The sequence below is a fragment of the Tachypleus tridentatus genome, chromosome 1 (genome assembly GCF_004210375.1).
Source record: "Tachypleus tridentatus isolate NWPU-2018 chromosome 1, ASM421037v1, whole genome shotgun sequence".
Classification (NCBI taxonomy): Eukaryota; Metazoa; Arthropoda; class Merostomata; order Xiphosura; family Limulidae; genus Tachypleus; species Tachypleus tridentatus.
Window position 1 is genome coordinate 58905005 of NC_134825.1, and position 20658 is coordinate 58925662.

The 20658-nt window shown below is 34.4% G+C and overlaps 2 long non-coding RNA genes across 5 annotated transcripts in view; one reads left to right on the forward strand and one right to left on the reverse strand.

Moving 5' to 3' along the window:
* Positions 1–1057: 1057 nt before the first annotated feature.
* LOC143249533 (uncharacterized) lies at positions 1058–19051 on the reverse strand. Its single transcript, XR_013027825.1, has 3 exons — positions 18823–19051; positions 13326–13420; positions 1058–1325 (listed from the first exon to the last, which is right to left on the reverse strand). It is a non-coding gene; the product is annotated as an uncharacterized LOC143249533 (long non-coding RNA).
* The window catches only part of LOC143249526 (uncharacterized), a 28725-nt gene continuing 25078 nt past the window's right edge, over positions 17012–20658 (forward strand). For all 4 annotated transcript variants that reach the window (XR_013027821.1, XR_013027822.1, XR_013027823.1 and 1 more), the window contains exon 1: positions 17012–17300. This is a non-coding gene — a long non-coding RNA (uncharacterized LOC143249526). The remainder of the gene's footprint in view (positions 17301–20658) is intronic.

Consider the following 20658-nt stretch of genomic DNA (forward strand, 5'->3'; position numbering starts at 1 on the left):
AACTTGGTTCGCATATTTTCCATGTTTATTTGACGTGTAACAAATGCATGTAGGTCCATTTATTTTATGGTTAGGTGTCGAAGTATATTTTTGTCTCATTGAATTCCTAACGACTAATGGAAACGAAACGTTAAAGGTGACTTGGTGTAATAGTGCATATTTGTATTTGTTGTTTTTTTTTTTACATAGTTCTAATAACGTCATTCTCGACATACCTAAACAACCTTCGCTTTTCAGAACGAGTTGTTCACACCACTATTTGTTATATAGAAGGTTTCACATTCAAGAGACTGATGTTATTAGAGTAAGGATAGAGTACTACATTTCAAAGTGGTGCTCACAGGCGGTTGTTAAGTTTGATATGTGCTTTTCAGTGGTCTATTATAATATAAAATTTCTTATATAATCTACTTATTGTTTAAACAGTTACCATGGTTGATGCTGTAATAAATGTGATTAAGAGAAATACTTGCAGTCATTCATGAAACGCCCGTTTTCTGCCATCTTTCACTAGAATATTTGCCAAAGTTTTGAGCCAGACATAAAACAAAAACATTTAAGGTGTAGACAGGACATGTAATTTCGTATAGTGCTGAATCTGCGGCGGAAGTGATTTATCTTATCTTTCCTGGCATCTTCCTTCGTGTTGTGTTGTTGTTGCTGAACAAAGTGGTATATCACATTGTGTTAACACATTATTCTTACCGAAATAAACTTTAATATCATAAAAAGCTCAAAGAGACGCAAAAGGATTTTTATTAGTTTACGCTTATCTTCGTTTTTATTATTAAAGTGAAAGTTTCCGTGGTTTAAAAAAAAACGGTTATTAGACTTAAACAGGAATGATGTGCCTAATCTCAAAAACAATCACAGACTCGCTCCCCCCCCCAAAAAAAAAAACACGTACTACATGTGTAGTTGAAAGTTTTCCAATTTTAAGTTTAGTTCTAGTACGTGCCAGTTTCTTGTATATGTTTTCTTTGTACAGTCTAATTTCATCTAGTACTTAAAACAAACGGTAAATAAAATTAAGTTGTTTACCGGAAAAACGAAAGTGTAAAGACTTGAAGAATAGTTTTATTTTATCTTATTTTATTTTATCTCTCGAACTTTCTTATATAGTTCAAATTTACTGAGAGAACTGCAGTATTTTAAAGTAACGTTCAGTTTCAGCTCTTCTTGATAACAATAATTTTTACTGCAGTCTTTTATTTAAACTCAGTAAAGAGTTTAATGTTCGGGTCGCTTAACGTCGGTCTCGCATGTTATACATAAAATGTCCATACGTGCTCTTGCTACAAATTTTTCAATGACCGGAACCTGTGCTAAAAGAAAAAGAGAAGTTTGCATTGTAATTCGATCTGTAATTAAATCTAATATACATTACTTGTATGGAAAACTTGATGATTCAGTTTGTAATATTATATTTAAATGTACATATACAGACTATAAAGATGTGTATTTCAGGGTTAACAATAAGAAAGACGTGTATTTGATCTTCACAACAGGATGTCTTCGAATTTGATTTACGAAAGGAGTAACGATTACACAAGTAGAGAAATGCAGCTGACTGGGCAATGACAGATAAAATAATAAGATAGCCAACTGAATAGAATAGCAAGACTTATTAAATGTTTGATTGATTGATTATTTGCAATTAAGCACAAAGCTACAGGCGGCCCGGCATGGCCAGGCACTCGACTCGTAATCCGAGGGTCGCGGGTTCGAATCCCCGTCACACCAAAGATGCTCGCCCTTTCACCCGTGGTGGCGTTATAATGTGACGCTCAGTCCCACTGTTCGTTGGTAAAAGAGTAGCCCAAGAGTTGGCGGTGGGTGATGATAACAAGCTGCTTTCCCTCTAGTCTTATACTGTTAAATTAGGGACGGCTAGCGCAGATAGCCCTCGAGTAGCTTTGTGCGAAATTCAAAACAAACAAAACCAAACCACAAAGCTACACAATGGACTGTGTTCTGCCGTCCACGGGTGTCGAAACCTAGTTTTAGCGGTGTGAGCCAGTAGACATATCGCTGTGCCACGAGGGAAGGGACATTATTAAAGGGACCAACATTCGCGTGTAAATTCAATGTGTCTTCTCCACGCAATCTTAAAATGGCCAAGTTTTAAATCAGAAAAAATGTTTATGGCTTGCTTGAAGGTTGTTTTTTTTTGTTCCAAATATCATGAATTGGCTGACATACACATGAATAGTTCACGAAAACATTAAATTGTGCTTGCTTCGGTAAACTGAGCAAAAGAAAAAATTCAAAAAAAAATTATACATCTTTATTTGAAACCTGTAAAAATACTCGTACCAAATCCCATCAAAACTGGAAGCAATACAGCGAAGTAATTAACAAAAATCCTAAAAATCCTAAAATTATGCTTTTTTGTGGCATTTTGATCCCCATGTAATTACTACAAATAAGCAAGTGCAACGTATCTGTTAGTGGGTGTTGCCATTAGAAAAGCATCTTTGTACAAAATCCCATGTATATTAGTTAAAATACGACCAAGTAATTGACTAAAAACCCTAAAATTATCCTTTTTTGTGAGTTCTAACTCCCCTAAAAATACTCTAAATTGGTAAATCCAACTGTTTTATGTCAGTGTTTAGGTCACATGGAAATTTATATTTGTCATTATCATATTGATTGTCGTTGATATGACTGTACGGTTCATCATTTGTATGATGGAATAAATTACTCATATTTCCAGATGATATTAAGGTCTTGAACTTTGCTGGTTATGAAGCGAATGCTGCTGATTTACAAAAGGATTTAGATAATTTAACGAGTTGGGTAAACAAATGATAGATTATAATAAATGCAACATAGTGCATGGATGTTACATTTTAAATTATATATTGAATGAGAATAAAATTAATGATGTTATGAAAGAAAGGGATCTTGGTGTAATAGTCGATCATTTATAAAACTCATCCAAGCAATGTGATGTTGCTGGTGGTAGAACAAATAAGAGTTTTAGGTTTTATGTACATAAATATTGAATAAAAATCTAAATATGTTATACAATAAAATTATATGTCACTGGTAGACCACATTTGGAATATTGTGTTCATTCTTGAACTTCTTATCTTAGGAGAGACATTGAATTGTTGGAAAGGGTTCAGGCAAGGGTTACTAGAAAGTTGTCTGGGATGGAGGGGTTGTCGTAACAGGAGAGACGTAAATCTTTCAGCCAGTTGGGTTAAGGCGTGCGACTCGTAATCTCATGGTTGCGAGTTCGAACATGCTCGCTCTTTCAACCATGGAAGCGTTATAATGTAACGCTCATTTCCACTATTCGTTAGTAAAAGTGTATCTCAAGAATTAGCGGTGGATGATGATAACTAGCTGCCTTCCCTCTAGTCTTACATTGCTAAATTAGAGACAGCTAGCGCAAATAGCCCTTGTGTAGCTTTGCGCGAAATGCAAAACACCAAACCAAACCAAATGTTCCGTCTTCTGTGGGAGAAATTTTGTGGTATTTTCCTATTTTTTTTAATATTCCTCACATAAGTAAGTCCTTTATTTTGAACCTCAGTTGTGTTCTCAATAGAACTAAACCAGTTGTCTGCTGTGATGTTTCTTTTATTGTAGTTTTCTTATACTGGGAAGACAAGACGAATAATATGCTATTTTCATATAAACAACTTCTACAAGTTTTTACTGGTAATTCTTTGCCACAATGTACATGAGCATTCACCATTTAGTGTGTTTTGGCACACACCAAGATGATGATCTTTATGCCATATTTATTTGACTTATTGGGCATATACATCGGAACATAGAAACTTCTTTTGAAAATTACAAGCATTTCGTCGACTGTTAGATTGTATGGCTGTTCTAAACGAACTTGTTGGAAGTCTCTGACAGAGTAGTAAACTTTTCGCTTTTTTTTTCTTTCTTTTCTTCTCACCTTTTCGTCAAATCCCTTATTCAAAGTCATTGTTGCTCGAAAGATATCTCTGCCTGCATCGTGTCCACAAAGATCCTCATGTGCACTTTTGAATGTTCCAGCTAAGAACAATAGTCATATGAAATTGTTCATCTCTTATATGTTAGCGTGGTTCAAGAAGGCCACTTTTTCCGGACAGGAATATCTGTCTTTATGCAATTACATCCAAGAGTTTATCTATGAAGAAAAGCTTCCATGCACCCTCCGAGGATAACACATCACAGGTTCACATATTCCAGAAAAATATTGTTTACATTGTGGTTTGGAGTGCGATCCCGAACAGCTGAATCTGAACTCCACTTGAATCTGTTTCTTCCATAAAAAAAAAAATGTTTGGATCTTGCACTGATTCAGCTCCATCTATAATATTTTATACCATATGACGAATCACCACTTTGTTCACTCTCAGATTAATGTTCACTTTTATTAACAAAGTTTTCATTGAAGTCATTTTCTGTACGTACAAGGCAATATATGTATATATGATAAAACAAAAAATAAATCTAAAAAAGCTACAACAATTTATTTTTATAAAAACTTTGGGATCAAAATGACCCACAGACAATAAAATAAAACGCCAACAACTAATTGTAGATACAGTACAAAAAATATCAGGTATAGAAGATCACAAATGAAAAGGGATATCAACTAGATAAATTTACTTGAAACATTCACCTTCCCAGTTGAGAGTTAATTTGATTTGTTAATACACGTTCTCGTTTCTAACACTGAAACATAAAGCTTTGCCCGAAACACAGGACGAAATAAATACTGCTCAAGCTACCTGAAACACGAGACAAAATAAACGCCATCCATACAGCTTTACCTGGCACACAACACAAGCTAAAAACATTTTCATCGAGAGAAAATAACCTCTCATTATTCGCCTGTCTATTACTTAAGCTTGCCAATCAGGAGCAGAACTTAAGGAATTATGTGTTATTCCGTCTCCTACTGGCACAGCGGAATTTCAGCGGATTCACACTGCTAGAAACCGGGTTTCAGAGAACCCATTGTGTAGCTTTATTATCAGTTCCAAGTAATCAATCAATCAATCGTTTTTTTTTTTTCACCGGACCTCGTGAAAACTTTCCAAATAGTAACTCCCAAAAGGTATGTTGTCACCTATAAGCTTATTTGATGGTTAATACGGCCGTGATTGGTTTTTGCCATAGAAGCATCTGGCCAAAGCTTAGAAATGACGTTAGCATATCATACTATAATGAAACTCCTGCATACCGCGTATTGAAAACTGATCTTTTTTTGTTATAAGCTCCAAGGTTTACCACTGAGGTATTAAATGCAAAATATATTTAACAATGTTATGTTGAAATATGTAAATTAGGAAGTATTCAATTGTGTTTACACGTTATTTGATGAAACAGGGATTAGAACGCTAAAATCTCTGGTTTAGTCTTTGCCTTTTTTAATTCTGTAATAGTAGAAACGTGAATCTGGTTATCAAAAAAGACCTACCGAGGAAGACGTCTCTTGTTGTATTCGTGTTTTTTTTTAAATTATTTCAAAGCTACTCGAGGGCTATCTGCGCTAACCATCCCTAATTTAGCAGTGTAAGGTTAGAGAGAAAGCAGCTAGTCATCACCACCCACCGCCAACTCTTGGGCTACTATTTTACCAGCGAATAGTGGGATTGACTGTCTCATTATAACGTCTCCACGGCTGAAAGGGCAAGCATGTTTGGTGCGAGTGGGATCTATTCGTGTTTCTGGAACAAGTTTTATCTTTTACAATCATTTTCTATATTGATTAAATACTTTCAAATACATTTAAAATAACAGTAATAAAAATAAAAGCAAATAATGATTTTAATATATCGCGGTGTGTGTATAAGTTACTGAATATTTTATAATATCTTTGATGTGTATGTTTATGCTACCCTATGTAATATGAATGATCAAGTTTTGATCAGAAGTTTTTTTATGACAGTTTGGTTTCATTGACTTTATGGTTCTGGGGAGTTAACTTATGGCTCACACCAGACAGGGATCGTTAACCGAAATGAAATGAGACAATATTGAAGCGCAATCTCTAATGCGTTGAATCATTTTGAACCGTGGATGTGTTGTGTACAGTTTTTTATTATTATTATTGATTTATGTGAACAATCTTAATTGATTATAAGAGCCAAGTTTCTTTTTCAGAACTCTGATATTATAAAGAGAGAAATTAATTGCATGTCCAAATATAGTTAATACGGCCTACCATAGATATTGAATTAAATTGAAGTTTCTCCTGTAAAATTGTTTGTTTGTGGCTCTAAGGAGCAAACCCTAAAGCTGTTTGCGCTTACTATGTGGTAGAATATGATAATTAATAAACTTAGACAAATATTTGCACCATGAATAGCAATGAATAAAATAGATATTTCATTGACAGAAATTGTAATTTAAGTTATAGGCTTAGAGATGAAAATCGGTTAGCAACGATGTTAGGCCTAATCGATTTGTTACTAGCTTGCTGTCGCGTGTACATCGTTAAATCGTGAATAGCGACAGTGTAATAAGTGTAGTGTCGTATATATTATTAGTTACCGAGTTGTTCATTTACTCTTCTGCAGTATATCGTTACTATGAAACAGTTTGTGTCTGTTTATTCGGAAGGAAAATTTTCCAGCATTTTGACCACAATGCAACTTTCAGGTGTTTGGGGTATATCACAGAGGGGGCCTGAGCACTATTACTCATTTTCTCAATTTTACAAGGTTGACTGTTCAGCATTTTTTACTCTCATTAACTGCGGGCAAATGACGCCCATGGGCGACACTTCGTCATTCCCGTATAGTCAAAGAAATAAACATCACGCCTAACAGGGTACCTTTGCTAATGCTGTGTATTATTCAGTTATTCCTAAGCTTTGCATCCGACTAAGTAGTAGTGCGTGGTATATTAATTTTCAATCCATACTTACATCTCTGATAAAGTGTAAGAACTACTTCATAAGTAATGTATGTTCTTCACGCGCAGCAAAATGGCGACTACACTTTAACCATCACAAGTGGAACACACGGTGTGGATTAGAAAAAGAAAATATTGATTAAACGTTCTTCTAGTCTAATATGATATACGTGACTATGTTAATGTTTTTATAAGTGTTATTCTGTGTTGATTTGGTATCATCGATATTTATGAATTTATTATCTGCATGTGTATGTATATATCACGTGGCGATAGACGTTGAAATTTTGTTAGTATAAACTGAAGATGTGTAAAAGAGAAATAAGTAAGCGTTCCGCCAGTTTTCTTATCTCAAGTCTTATACTTTCGCATGAAATGAATACGAACCATCAACTATTAAATTTTATATCCTATCGTCATATGATATTCATCTTTAACAATATTGTTTCTTTCATGGTCAGGTGGTTAAGGTACTCGACTCGTAATCCGAGGGTCGCAAGTTCGAATTACCCTCACACGAAACATGCTCGCCCTCCCAGCCGTGGGGGCGTTACAATGTGACGGTCAATCCCACTATTCGTTGGTAAAAGAGTAGCCCAAGAGTTGGCGGTGAGTGGTGGTGATTAATTTTCTTCCCTATAGTCTTACACTGCTAAATTAGTGACGGATAGCGCAGATAACCCTTGTGTAGCATCGAGCGAAATTCAGAAACAAACAAACGATTTTTCACCGTACGCGATTTTTGTATTATAAGTAATCTTGGGAATCTTAATAGAACAAAAATGTAAATTTTGTTTAAAAGTGTATAAACTAAGCTTTTTATCTTTAATACTCAAACTAGATTCTGTACTGTGTTAACGATTTTATGTTGCAGTATCAGAATTTGTTAGAGCAGTTCTGTGGTTAATTTTTTTTACTTCGCTTGAATTTGACTCGTTCTAAACCAGCTATTTCATTAGAGCTTTCTATCATGAACATAGTTTTTTTTAGAAAGTTAAATCATCAGAATAATTTTATGTCTAATTATTTCTTATTATATCTAGCGACACTGTACACATCGTTCGTATATACGTATATTTTATTTGTTAAATATAAAATTTATAGAAAATATTCACAAGCTATACTTCAAATTCATGAATATTAACTTGACTTTTCATTCATGTACACGTCAGTCTTGTCAGACAATAACTTTTCTCTGTAATATTTATTATGGCCTCACCCGAGTTATTCTGTATTGTATTTCTGAAGTACTATCAAAATCATAGTTATGTTTTTTTAGCAGTGTGTATAAGAGATCTGTATTAAAAGTTTCAGTTGCCAGATGTAGAATTACTTTGTATTCTGAGTATTATTTGTTACTGTTGTCTTTGTATATTTAGTTGATTATTTCATTCAGTATTATAACCAAATAGTACAAAGCACTTGTTTCGTATGCTAATACTTATATTTTTGAAATACACGGCATTGTCGCAGTCTCTTCTTTATTAACATATTTTTTGTGTATTTATCTTTTCACATGAATTCTATGATCGTATTTTATTCTCTTTGTACCAGATTCAGGAAGTTTGCTTCATTGGAATTGTTATCTTTTCTACATTGCTGTCTCGTGTTTAAACGTATGTGGCTGACATTAGGCCTTTAACGTTTCCTCGATGTCTTCTGTGTGCTGGTCTGTTTTCCTCGAAAACAACAATAACATATTATTGTGAAGCAACAGTCAGACAACTGTCTGAATACTAGAAGTCGTCAAACCTTGGCCTGTTTTATGTGCAACACCACATCACTGTAAAACAATGTTATAGTCACACATTTGCGTACTAACAATAACTTCTCTGTAGTCGTAATTCCACATACTTCTAGTTGGTACGTGTTGATAGTAAACTGTGTCATTAATTTACATTCGCCAAGGTTCAAGCCAGGTCTTGTAAAGAGAAATACATACAAGTGATCTGCCCGTTAAAGCCTTCACCAGGAATGCAAACATACGTTTATTTGTAAAACTTTTGTAAAGCTAATAAAAATGAATGAAGTTTGCAAGTGAAATTGAAAAACCAGGTACAAAAAAGACCTTATTATTATACATAGAACGTTAATGAATCGTTTTATAAATTGTCATTCAACATATGAGAACACTATCTCACTTTTTTGGTATATATCTCTTATGCCTAGTTTTTGTATTTGTTGACAGTTCGGGAAGATTTTTTCCCCCTAAACATCGTTACAACACGAATAATTTCACGTGTTTTTGTCTTTTAATATTAGTAGAACTTTCAATCCTAGGATATGTAGGCCAAAAATAACATATTTGAATAAATATGAACTATGAATCAAACACATTACATTTACACATAAAGAACTGACGAATTCCATACAAACAAATCACATTTTCTGTCTTTCTGCTGACAATTTTCAAAAGTAAGATGTACAGATTTTTAATAAACAGAGTTTATTGCTTAATATCATAGAGTTAACACACCTGGACTGCAGCTTGTTATCATTCTTTACAAAAGTTCAAAACATTTGTCATGATAAGTTTTATTTTACTCTAGAGGCTACGATTTACACATCACTATATTATAGTGTGAACATGCGTATTTTGAATCTGACTTGGCCTAGGAACAGAATAACGTTTCCCTCTGTATGTAGTCCAGTTATTGCAGAGGGATAATTGAGAGTACTGGTCAGTTTTCAAATGGATATTAAATCAAAGTGCTTTAAGTGTTGTAACGGACAGAAATAAGTAGTTTATTATTGAATGTTTTTATTTATCTCGATTTTCTATGGGGCATGTTTTTTAAAACAGTGCGTTATGCCATATAAGAGCTTTATATAGACAAATTTGCAATACTTTAACTTTTAGAATTCACTGAAGTCTTACCTCTGAACTATACCCATTATAATTTAAGTGAATTTTTCAATAATTTGTGAATAATATTTAATATATTATAATTAATACGTTATATAGTGTTAGTACGCATGAGAAATTTCTAATATATATATAATTTTAACATAGGAGTTAAAAAGAACCATATATAGTTGCAAATATACATTTATTGGTTAAAACTATTTGCCTGTAGTGCACGTGATAAACTTCATCATCCTAATTTTTGGAATTTAACGGTTCACATCAAACCTATGGATAATTTTATTGTAATGAAACTGGTTGTTTTGTTAAGGAATTGAACACAATTTTAAAATAATTTCTACGATACATCAATCGTTCAAGTTGTGAACTACTCTGTTCATTGTTAAGTTTACAAGTGCTAACATGATCTGCTTTCAAGTTTCAAATATAATAAAAGTTGTAAGTTTTCAAGTTCTAATCTTATGGTTGTTGTTGGTTGTTTCTTGTAATACGCAATAGCGCTACACAAAGGGCTGTCTGTGCCGGGTCTGTCGAGTAGAATGGAACCCCAGATTTTAGCGTTATTAGCTGGACATAACGTGATCTACAAGATCGTGTCTAAATAATATCTTGTTTATATGACGAACATAACTGTGCTGGTTTGTCTCACGCAGGCGTTAAATACTTGAATAAGCAACCAGAAATCGGGTTTCGATAAATGTGGTGAACAGAACACAGATAGTCCCTTGTGTACTTTGGGCTTAATTAAAAAAAAAAAAAAGACAAAATCAACAAAAAAATGATAGAGTAACGAGTCTGAAAACCCACGATAATTCCATAAGCCCATCAATTTCAGGCCATCAGTTTAGCAACTGTTACCAGCATAGGGTAAATGATGTGAAAAACAAGTTGTTGAAATTTTACACACTACTGGTTTCAAGTATTTTTAATAAAAATCAAAAGATATTTTATTTCACAAATTTAAATAAAAAATGGTATAAGTCACAGCCTCAGCAGAAGGAAGCAGCTTTAATTATATTACTAAGTTTTTTCAGAGTCCTAAGAGCGTCTTAAATAATATCTTAGGATAGAATATGTTCCACGGAGAGATTATGAAACGCCGGCTTTCTTCGTAATATAAATTTTATATTTTCGTATTAATGTAAAATAGCCCTTCACACGTCGTTGAATCAGAGACTTTATGACAGACAAATGACATGAAATCACAGACGAATTCTCTAATTTATGAAGTGAAAGGTTTTTGTACGAAAAAATAATCGTCAGACCAAAAAAAAAAAACGTTTCAAATAAAGAAGCCAACATTCACGAGCAAATACAAAATGGCCAATTTAGACACATCGAAAATTTTATATATTACTGCTTGGAACTTGCAAAAAGGTACCTTTGTAATAAATCCCATGTATTGGTTGTCAGACACAAGAATAATTCATGAAAACCCCAAACTGTGCTTTCCTGGCTGAAAGATTGATTGAAAGTCAAAATTCTCTACATCTCTATTTGGGACTTGCAAAGAGTTTGTACATTTGTACTAAATCCAAACATAAATTTATCGAAATATGTCCAAGAAATGGACCAAAACCCCTAATATTATGGGTTTATTTAACCTACTGACCACTCGAAAATGACCAAAAATGGACATATCCCATATTTTTTATATTTATATTAATAGTACCTTTTAAAAGGTATAGTTGTATCTACTTTCATGTAAATTAGCCGAAATACTGTGGAGTAATTGTAAAAAACAATCCCCCTGTAGTTACTGGATATGGGAAACGTGACCGTGTTTGTTTGTCAATGTATTTGTTGTCAAACTTCATGTAAATTGGTCAATATATGGCCAAGTAATTGACCAAAATCTCTAAACGTATGTTTCTGTGAGATCTGAACCCCCATAAAAGACTCAAAATGGAAAAATCCAACTTTTTTATTTGTCAGTGTATTAAGCACATAAAGATGTGCCAAAATATGAATTCTTAAATAAAAAAAAGAAAAAACAAGATGTCAGTGAGTATTGGACCAAATTACAGCTCTACCAAGTTTCAAATCAATCCTCCGAGAAATGAAGAAATGGTGATCAATTGAAAAGTCTTTAGAACAAGAAGAAACAGTAACAAAACAGTATGTGGACTTCCTGATGTCATTAACAAGATCATAAACGATGATATTAGATTGGAGAAAGGACACAGACTAGTAAATCAACAGTGGTTTTCAGGATAAAATGGTCGACGAAACTGTCATCACAAGCTAACCCATTCTACCATATAGTTGTCAAGTCCTGTCTACGATGTAGCTCCGGTGGACATTTGTACCTTTTATATTCTTAAATGTGGTCTTGAAAATCGAAATCCATGCACATCGGAGGGACTGTGGAAAATTTGTAAAACTGTGTGGTTTAAAATAGCTTCGCTACCGACCATACTCTTCGCATAAGCTCGTGACTGTGGAAATTGTGGTGGCGAGCAGTAGTGCATAATCATGGCAATTGATGTAACTACAGTTAACGATTAAGAAAACATATTTCCGAGGACAGCGCAAAACCTGGAACTTTGTTTCTTATGAAGTGCGATTAATCTAATCACAATGGTTTTACAATGTATAAACACTATGAAATTTCTTTTAAAAAATGCGTTACCTGCTAAAAATAGCAAAGTACGTTCACAAGCCAAAAACTGTACACTTGTTTCACTGTTGTCAGACTACTTCCTAACCCTCTTTTCTAACATGTAATATTTAGTTTCAGACTAAAGCTTAAGATAAGCATGAGTGACAATACAGCAAGCATACTTTAAATTATAACTAGGTCTGGCATGGCCAGGTGGATAAGGCACTCGACTAGTAATCTGAGGGTCGCGGATTCGAATCTCCGTCACACCAAACATGCTCGCCCTTTCAGTCGTGGGAGCGTTATATGTGACGGTCAATCCCACTATTTGTTGGTAAAAGAGTAGCCCAAGAGTTGGCAGTGGGTGGTGATGACTAGCTGCCAACCTCTAGTCTTACACTCTTGGGTTACTCTTTTTACCAACGAATAGTGGGATTGACCGTCACATTATAACGCCCCCACAGCTGAAAGGGCGAGCATGTTTGGCGCGACGGGGATGCAAATTAACGATTGTTTTTGTTTATTTAGTAATTAAATGAATATACACATTTAAAAAGGCCACATTTAAAAACATAAATTCTTGTCCAGTTATGTACAGGGTGTTCGGAAAGTCACCGTGCACTTATATATTTATTAACAGACATGTTTCAATATAGAATACAGGAGGTAAATATGAATGGCAATTATAAACAATGTTGAAGGTGACCCCCGTTGGCATCAATAAAAGCCTGGATTCTTCTTATTTTGTTTCTAAACACCGCTATCAGTTGCTGGCTTGAAATAGACTGAATACAATATGATTACAAAACTGCACAGTGACTTTCCGAACACCCTGTATATTTAGATTATTTAAAGTCATTGAAAGTATTTGTAGCTTAAAGTCCAGAAATTACATATATAGGATTAGAAAGAGTTGAAAAAGATTCACGGAATACATATTTTGTTTTTCAATATCGGAACAACAGGAAGGTACAAGCTTACCCTGAGTATTTGTCCAACAAGGGGCGCTAATTGGACTCCCGATGCCTCGATAAACCGGCTGAAGAAAGTTGTTGATTGTGTTGACCATGGCACAGCTACAATGCGTTAGTGAAAGTGAAGGAAAGGTGGTATCATTAGTTGATGTGTTTATGATATTGTTGCGTTCCACCAAAACAATCATATGGAAGTTTAAATAGTGACCTGTTTATTTTTTAGTTGAATACTTAATGTTTTGAAAGAACTCATTACACAAACACCCATAACAAAAAATGGCAGAAATATGTTTTTACACATCTTTATAGTAAGGTGAAACACATCGTGACGATGTAGTCTACAATGATGTCGAAGTCATGATGGCTTACAATTTTTAATTAGCTTTATAATTGTTTGAATTACTTGGTGTAAATATACTTAAGAAGCTGGGGATAAACAGTTCCATGTAATAAGCACAATTGGCAGTTTAAAGAACTCCGAGTTATTTATAGAATACGTAGGCTTATTGTATACCAAAGAAACTTTGTCAGATAGTTGAATGGAAATCGTGACTGTAAATTATTTCTCTAATTTATTACTGGTAAAAATGCTACACTGTTCTAAAAAATATAAAAATGTTGATATAAAAATGTACTATATTCTGTAACTGTTACTTTCACTCTCGTTCGAAACTAGGATTCGATACCCGCTGTGATCAGAGTACAGATAGAGTAGCTTTCTGCTTAATTACGAATAACATCAGTTTTCACTCATAATAGTCACGATACAGACTGTTTTGGTAACGTATAGCAGTCTTCACAAAATTAATTTTATGACATTTTAAAAAGCTTAAAATTGTAAACAGAATGATCAGAATATTATACAAGGTTAATACTGCCACACGTTTAGCTACTGTATTTTATAACATTGCTGTATCTGGAGTGTAAACTACATAGGGAAACACTAGAAACATGTCTGAGATGACCTAGGAGGGTCGAAACGTTGTTCTTTGCTTATTAATAAGTGTTAATAGCCATATCAGTTGTTCTGAGATACATTTTTAGTTCAAGTGGGTTTCTCGTCATCATGGAAAACACCAGTTTGAGCATGTTTTGGACTTGATACAAGAAACTCTATATGTAACTTTGAAATGTTTTCTGATGGCTTTAAAATCCTTCAATATTGTGTTAGTGATATAGATGAGAGACGTTTTGGGCTTGTGCTCTCCCGATTCTCGCTCTCCTAATTTCTAATCTTCATATGTAAGACGAGCGAATTGGATGTTAAGACTGATAGACGGTGTATCCCCACCGCAATGTGGGTCCTACTTCCGCAGTCACCTCCAAAACCTAGAATTGATTTTATAATCCCACGTTATAGCTTGTGCCCTAGGATCTTTTTTTAAAATATGCAGCGTATATTGTTTCATTTTAACGTGTTTTATTTATGGCTTAAAATTGCGGTTATAATATAATTTATCAGAAGTTGGGATTTGCTGTTTCTAACACAGTTCTTCCTTGTGATTTTGTTAACTTATTTTACTTCATTTACATGTAAATATATATATAAAGAGAGAGAGATTTTTACTGTAGTAAAAAGTGAGAACGGAATTCTGAGTGACATACATTTGAAGTGGTGATGAAATGCTAACTTTTTGTTTAATCTTTTTTGCTTCTGAACTTTGCAGATCGATATCTTGTGTTTAAACAATTTTTTTTCCAACAAATGTGCTTTATATCCTTATGAAATACATATAGCAAATTCATTAGGCTGTAACAAAATAAATATATAGTTATCATCTGTATTCAGTAACATAAACAAATTTCTTTCACATTAAATACACGCAACTAATTGGATTAAATAAACGAAGTTACAGACTGGTGTTGTGTTTTCAATGAATATTCAGGTGGAACCTGATAGAGAAAAAAAAAAAACCGGAGACGGCTTCAATAGGCAACGAAAGAAACTTTTTATTCCAGGTAATAATTTGTTTCTTGGAACGAAGCACAAAACTGGACAATGGTCTGTCTGTGCTCTGCCTATCAGAAGTATCGAAACTCGGTTTCTAGCGGTGTGAGTCCATTGTGTCACGGGGGACACCAAGTAACACGTATACAATGTTTCAACAAGTTTTTTCTTCATCAGGTAAAGCCTATTGAAACGTTGTGCATTTGTTACTTGTCATGAAGTTTACTTCATTATCCATTGGAGACTTCTCAAAATGTTATCTGAAAGTGGGTTCTCCATCATTAAATCAGAGAAGGAAAGGTTGGTGTTGTTAACGTTAGTCCAATTGCAACCACAGTTAAGTATAAAGGCTCTTAATGCTACGTTCCGTTTATTATTATATATGTGAGTGTACGTGAAACTTCAGTGTGCATTAGTTTTGCATTGTATATAAACGTTCAAAGCTACACAATAGGCTATTTGCGCTCTGTCCTCCTCAGAGAAACAAGGGTTTTAGCATGTATGTCTGTAAATTTACTATTTATCTGGGAGACAGATGTAACAGCACTGAATTTTTCCAGACGAATCATAATAATACAGTTCACACATTTCCTAACTTTAATGTATTTATATTTAAACATATGTTAAGTTGGTTAAATTATATTTAATTGGCACTGTTTTAATTGGATATCTGTTTGTATGAAAACACCCACATTTAAAATAACTACACTGTAGATGGTGGATATCGTTAATTTAATCTTGTTTTAACATGTTGAAGTGGTAGATTTATAGTCTTTGTCAACAGTCACAAGACTTTTACACAGTTTTTATTCACTGACTTTTACACATGTTCAGCGATTTTTCACCTAGATCCTGAACAGTCCAGAACGCACTCATTACTTTAAAACGTTGAAGTAATGTGATATTGTACACAGAGACTGGCTCTTATAATAAGAAATACATATACATGGGTGTGTGTGTGTTTCATGAACTGCAGTACGTTGTACATAATTAAAACAATGATCGGTGCATCACATATTGTAAGGTAGGTATATTGCAGAGCCACACACACATAGAGTTTAGTTTGACTTCAAAAGTATCCAGACATTGCAAAGACAATGACAGTCTAACTGTTGTGAAGAAAAAAACTAGACAGACAAGCCGCACCAGACAAACTCTTATCACGGACAGCCTGACTGTCGACGAGGTTGCAGTAGAAAGAACGTAAACTATATGTGGAAATTCAGAATACAGACACCTTAAATCTGAGGTAGAATGAACCAATAGTTGAAACTGTAGCTTTCGTGTAATTTTCTTCTTGTTTCAATCCGTGTGATGTAAATAGTCTTCAACTTCTATCGCATGGGCGTTGCTACGAAATTAGTAGGAAGTGCCAAATTCTGAACACTTTAGATATATGTATTTAAGGGCATGTACTTTAAATAATACTATCCCCTATTTTTTTTTAAATTTACATGTACGTTTATCAGAATTCAAAATTTATAACCAGTGTCATAGCATCAATTCTTATTCAACATTTAATATAGATTTCTTATTATAAAATCAAATTTAAAAAGTCTGAGCACTGTATTTCTTAACGCTCATACAACGATTTTTAGGCAGTTGAATTTGTCTGTTTGAGGTCCACTTTATACATACACATATTATATATATAGTTTGCTATAACCAAAGCCAAGTCGAAACAAAAATTAAAAAATGCTGCACCAATTGAAAGGATTCTAGTGTACAGGCTGTAATGTGGGATATTGTATTTACCCTAGGTTTTGGAAGTGATTGCGGAAGTAGAACCCACATTGCGGTGAGGCTACACCGTCTATTAGTCTTAACCTCCATTCGCCAGAGTCGTGTAAAAGAGTAAAATAAATTATTATTAAAATAGGAGAGGAAGATGTAGGTGCTCAAGCCCACAACATCCCACATCTATATCACCCTTCATTGCCTGCAGACAATTGTGGGAAGGTGACTGCTCTACAAAGTAAAGAAGAAGAAAAAGAAATACAAAAATAAGAATATGGTACTACCATTGGGGGGAAGGTAAGTTAAATAATGTTACCTCTTGAAGTTAGCCCTAGAAAGGCACTAATTGGTAGCCCAGTAAACGAATTATACAAGTATGAAAGGCCGCAATTAGTTATCTAAAGTAACTAGTATAACTTCCAACCACCATCCATTAAGTCTACTGTAACTATCAGTTTTCATACGCTAAACAAGTTTTAATATGCGGTAAGGTATTCATCCGCATAAAGTAGTGCCAGTTTGTTAAATTACCTTATTCACAACTAAAATTAGTTATAAGAAATGTTCAGGAAAAGTTATTTAATTTCTTTAATTCTCTATATTTTAATATATTCATATATTTGATACAGAATATTTTCATAATTTAATTTAAAGATTCTTTATTAAATACATTTAATATTAAATTTTGTATCAGTTTTTTAACATAACAAATAAAATATTGTTACAAATTTTACAATATCCGAATAATGCTTATAACAGAACGGTATGGTGCATTACTATTAAAAGAGGGTAAACCATATACTAGAAAAGCAAAATATTTTCTTTTATCAAAAGTATTTATAGTAATATCCTTATCACTTATTTTAATTTCTAAATCTAAATAATGTGCTTCCGTACTAGCTACTAGAAGTAATTTCCTGAAATAGTGTTATTAACACTATTCATCCGGTGGACTTAGAAATTGAAAACATTTAAGAAAAATAATGAAAAAAGTGTTATAGAATTGTTAAAAACACATCATTTTAAGCACGTTTTTCATTAACCCAACGTTAACTTGTTAAAAAGGTTGTGTGAACCAGTCGTGCCTAAATTGTGCTATAAAATACATTATAAACTGGGAGAAGATGTTACTTAGCACGGACGCTAATATTTTTTCAACGTCTAGACATCTTGGAAGAAACAAATAGCATCCCCCCGTTTGTCTTCATGTTTGTCTATACTGGTGTGTCGTTTGGAAACTTGTGCATTTTGGTTGTTTACTCAAGTTAACTTGTCTGCTCAATGAATATAAAGCAAATATTTTGGGAGTTTTTTTTGTGTGTATATATAACGCGTATTTTTGGTATACCAGAATACTTTTCCATACGGTGAATTGTTTCCATGTAGGTCCCGGCATAGCCAGGTGGGTTAAGACTTTCGACTCTTAATTTGAGGGTCGCGGGTTCGAATCCACGTCGCACTAAACATGCGCGCCCTTTCAGCCGTGGGGGCGTTATAATGTATGGTCAATCCCACTATTCATTGGTAAATGAGTAGCCCAAGAGTTGGCGGTGGGTGGTGATGACTAGCTGCCTTCCCTTTAGTCTTACACTACTAACTTAGGGACGGCTAGCGCAGATAGCCCTCGTGTAGCTTTGCGCGACATTCTAAAATCAAATAAATAAACAAGTAATTATTAACATGTTCTTTCCTTCAGCGTGTACTGCGCCTTATACAACACATTGGATAAACGGAAACTTTATAAGACTCCTAGAAGTCACAGCTACCACTAATTTAAAATTGCAGACCAGAGAGAAGGCAACTAGTAAACAATACTCACAAACTGCGCTGCTTCTTGTAACTGAAAAACTGGATTATCTGTCATAGTTATGACGCCTCTACAACTCAAAGTGCTTGATATGTTCACCAACGTGCCACAGCTTGAACACTGGATCTTTCGACCCACCTAAAGCAATGCCCAGTTCGAGTTGTTTTTAACAACAGTTTACTTACGTCAGAATTTATAAATGTTTATATCATGTTTCTGGTTTTCCCCACCATCATCTTCTCCATCTCTTTCTATCTTAGCGCCAAAGCTATTAAAATGAGAAACACGTTTTTAGTAAGATGATAATTATCTTATATTAACATTAAAGTTACAGACAACTTTGATTATTAAAAAAAATCTTTCATGAAAACTCGTCATTTGTTGTTGAGAATAAATCAAACAGTGGGCTATCTGTACTTTGCATACTGCAGTTATCTAAACCTGATTTTTTAACATTATAAGCCCTCAGAGTTACCGTTAATACGAATGCTAATATTTCTCTTTTTGTATTAAACTTTCTTCCTGATTGAATTTCACGCAAGTCTATTCGAGGGATAACTGTGCTAGTCGTTTCTAATTTACCAGTAATATACTAGAAGGAATTATTCAACGTCACCCACCATCAGCTCATGAGCTACTCTCTTATCAACGAATAGTGGGATTGACCACTGCTCGTAGGGCGAGAATGTTCAGTGATGGAGATTCGAACCCGCTACACATAAATGGCGAGTCATGCGCCATAACCACCAAGCAATATCAGGCACGTTTTATTCAGTCAGTTCTTTCTTTTTTTAAAACAGCAGTTGAGATTTTTATATACTTTATATTTGCACTAGGTAATAATGAAGAATACTCCATATTCAAAATGATTATATATCTCAAAAATTACTTTTCTTAGAGTTGCTTCCTCAGTTAGTCAGTGGTATATGCACGAACTTCCAAAACGAAATTCCGGGGTTCGACACTCCACAGTGGACAGAATAGCTCATTGTATTGCTCTGCGCTAGAACAAATGAAAACAAATTGCCTTAAGGAAACTAAACGTTGCAAGAGATGTATTGCGGAACATAAGTTTAATTCGAGACAGTTTGTTTGTTTGTTTGTTTGTTTTGAATTTCGCACAAAGCTACTCGAGGGCTATCTGTGCTAGCCGTCCCTAATTTAACAGTGTAAAACTAGAGGGAAGGCAGCTAGTCATCACCACCCACCACCGACTCTTGGGCTACTCTTTTACCAACGAATAGTGGGATTGACCGTCACTTTATAACGCCCCCACGGCTAAAAGGGCAAGCATGTTTGGCGCGATGGGGATGCGAATCCTATATAACTCTATCAGTGATTCAGCTGTGAACGTGGGGCTGCTCTGCAACGTTTCACAATCCAATATAAAGATATCAGTGATATAAGTGTGAACGTTGGGCTGCTCTGCAACGTTTCACAATTCAATATAACTATATCAGTGATACAGCTGTGAACGTGGGGCTGCTCTGCAACGTTTCACAATCCTATATAACTGTATCAGTGATACAGCTGTGAACGTGGGGCTGCTCTGCAACGTTTTACAATCCAATATAAAGATATCAGTGATACAGCTGTGAACGTTGGGCTGCTCTGCAACGTTTCACAATCCAATATAACGATATCAGTGATACAGCTGTGAGCGTGGGGATGCTCTACAACGTTTCACAATCCTATATAACTATATCAGTGATACAGCTGTGAACGTTGGGCTGCTCTGCAACGTTTCACAATCCATTATAACGATATCAGTGATACAGATGTGAACGTGGGGCTGCTCTGCAACATTTCACAATCCTATATAACTATATCAGTGATACAGATGTGAAC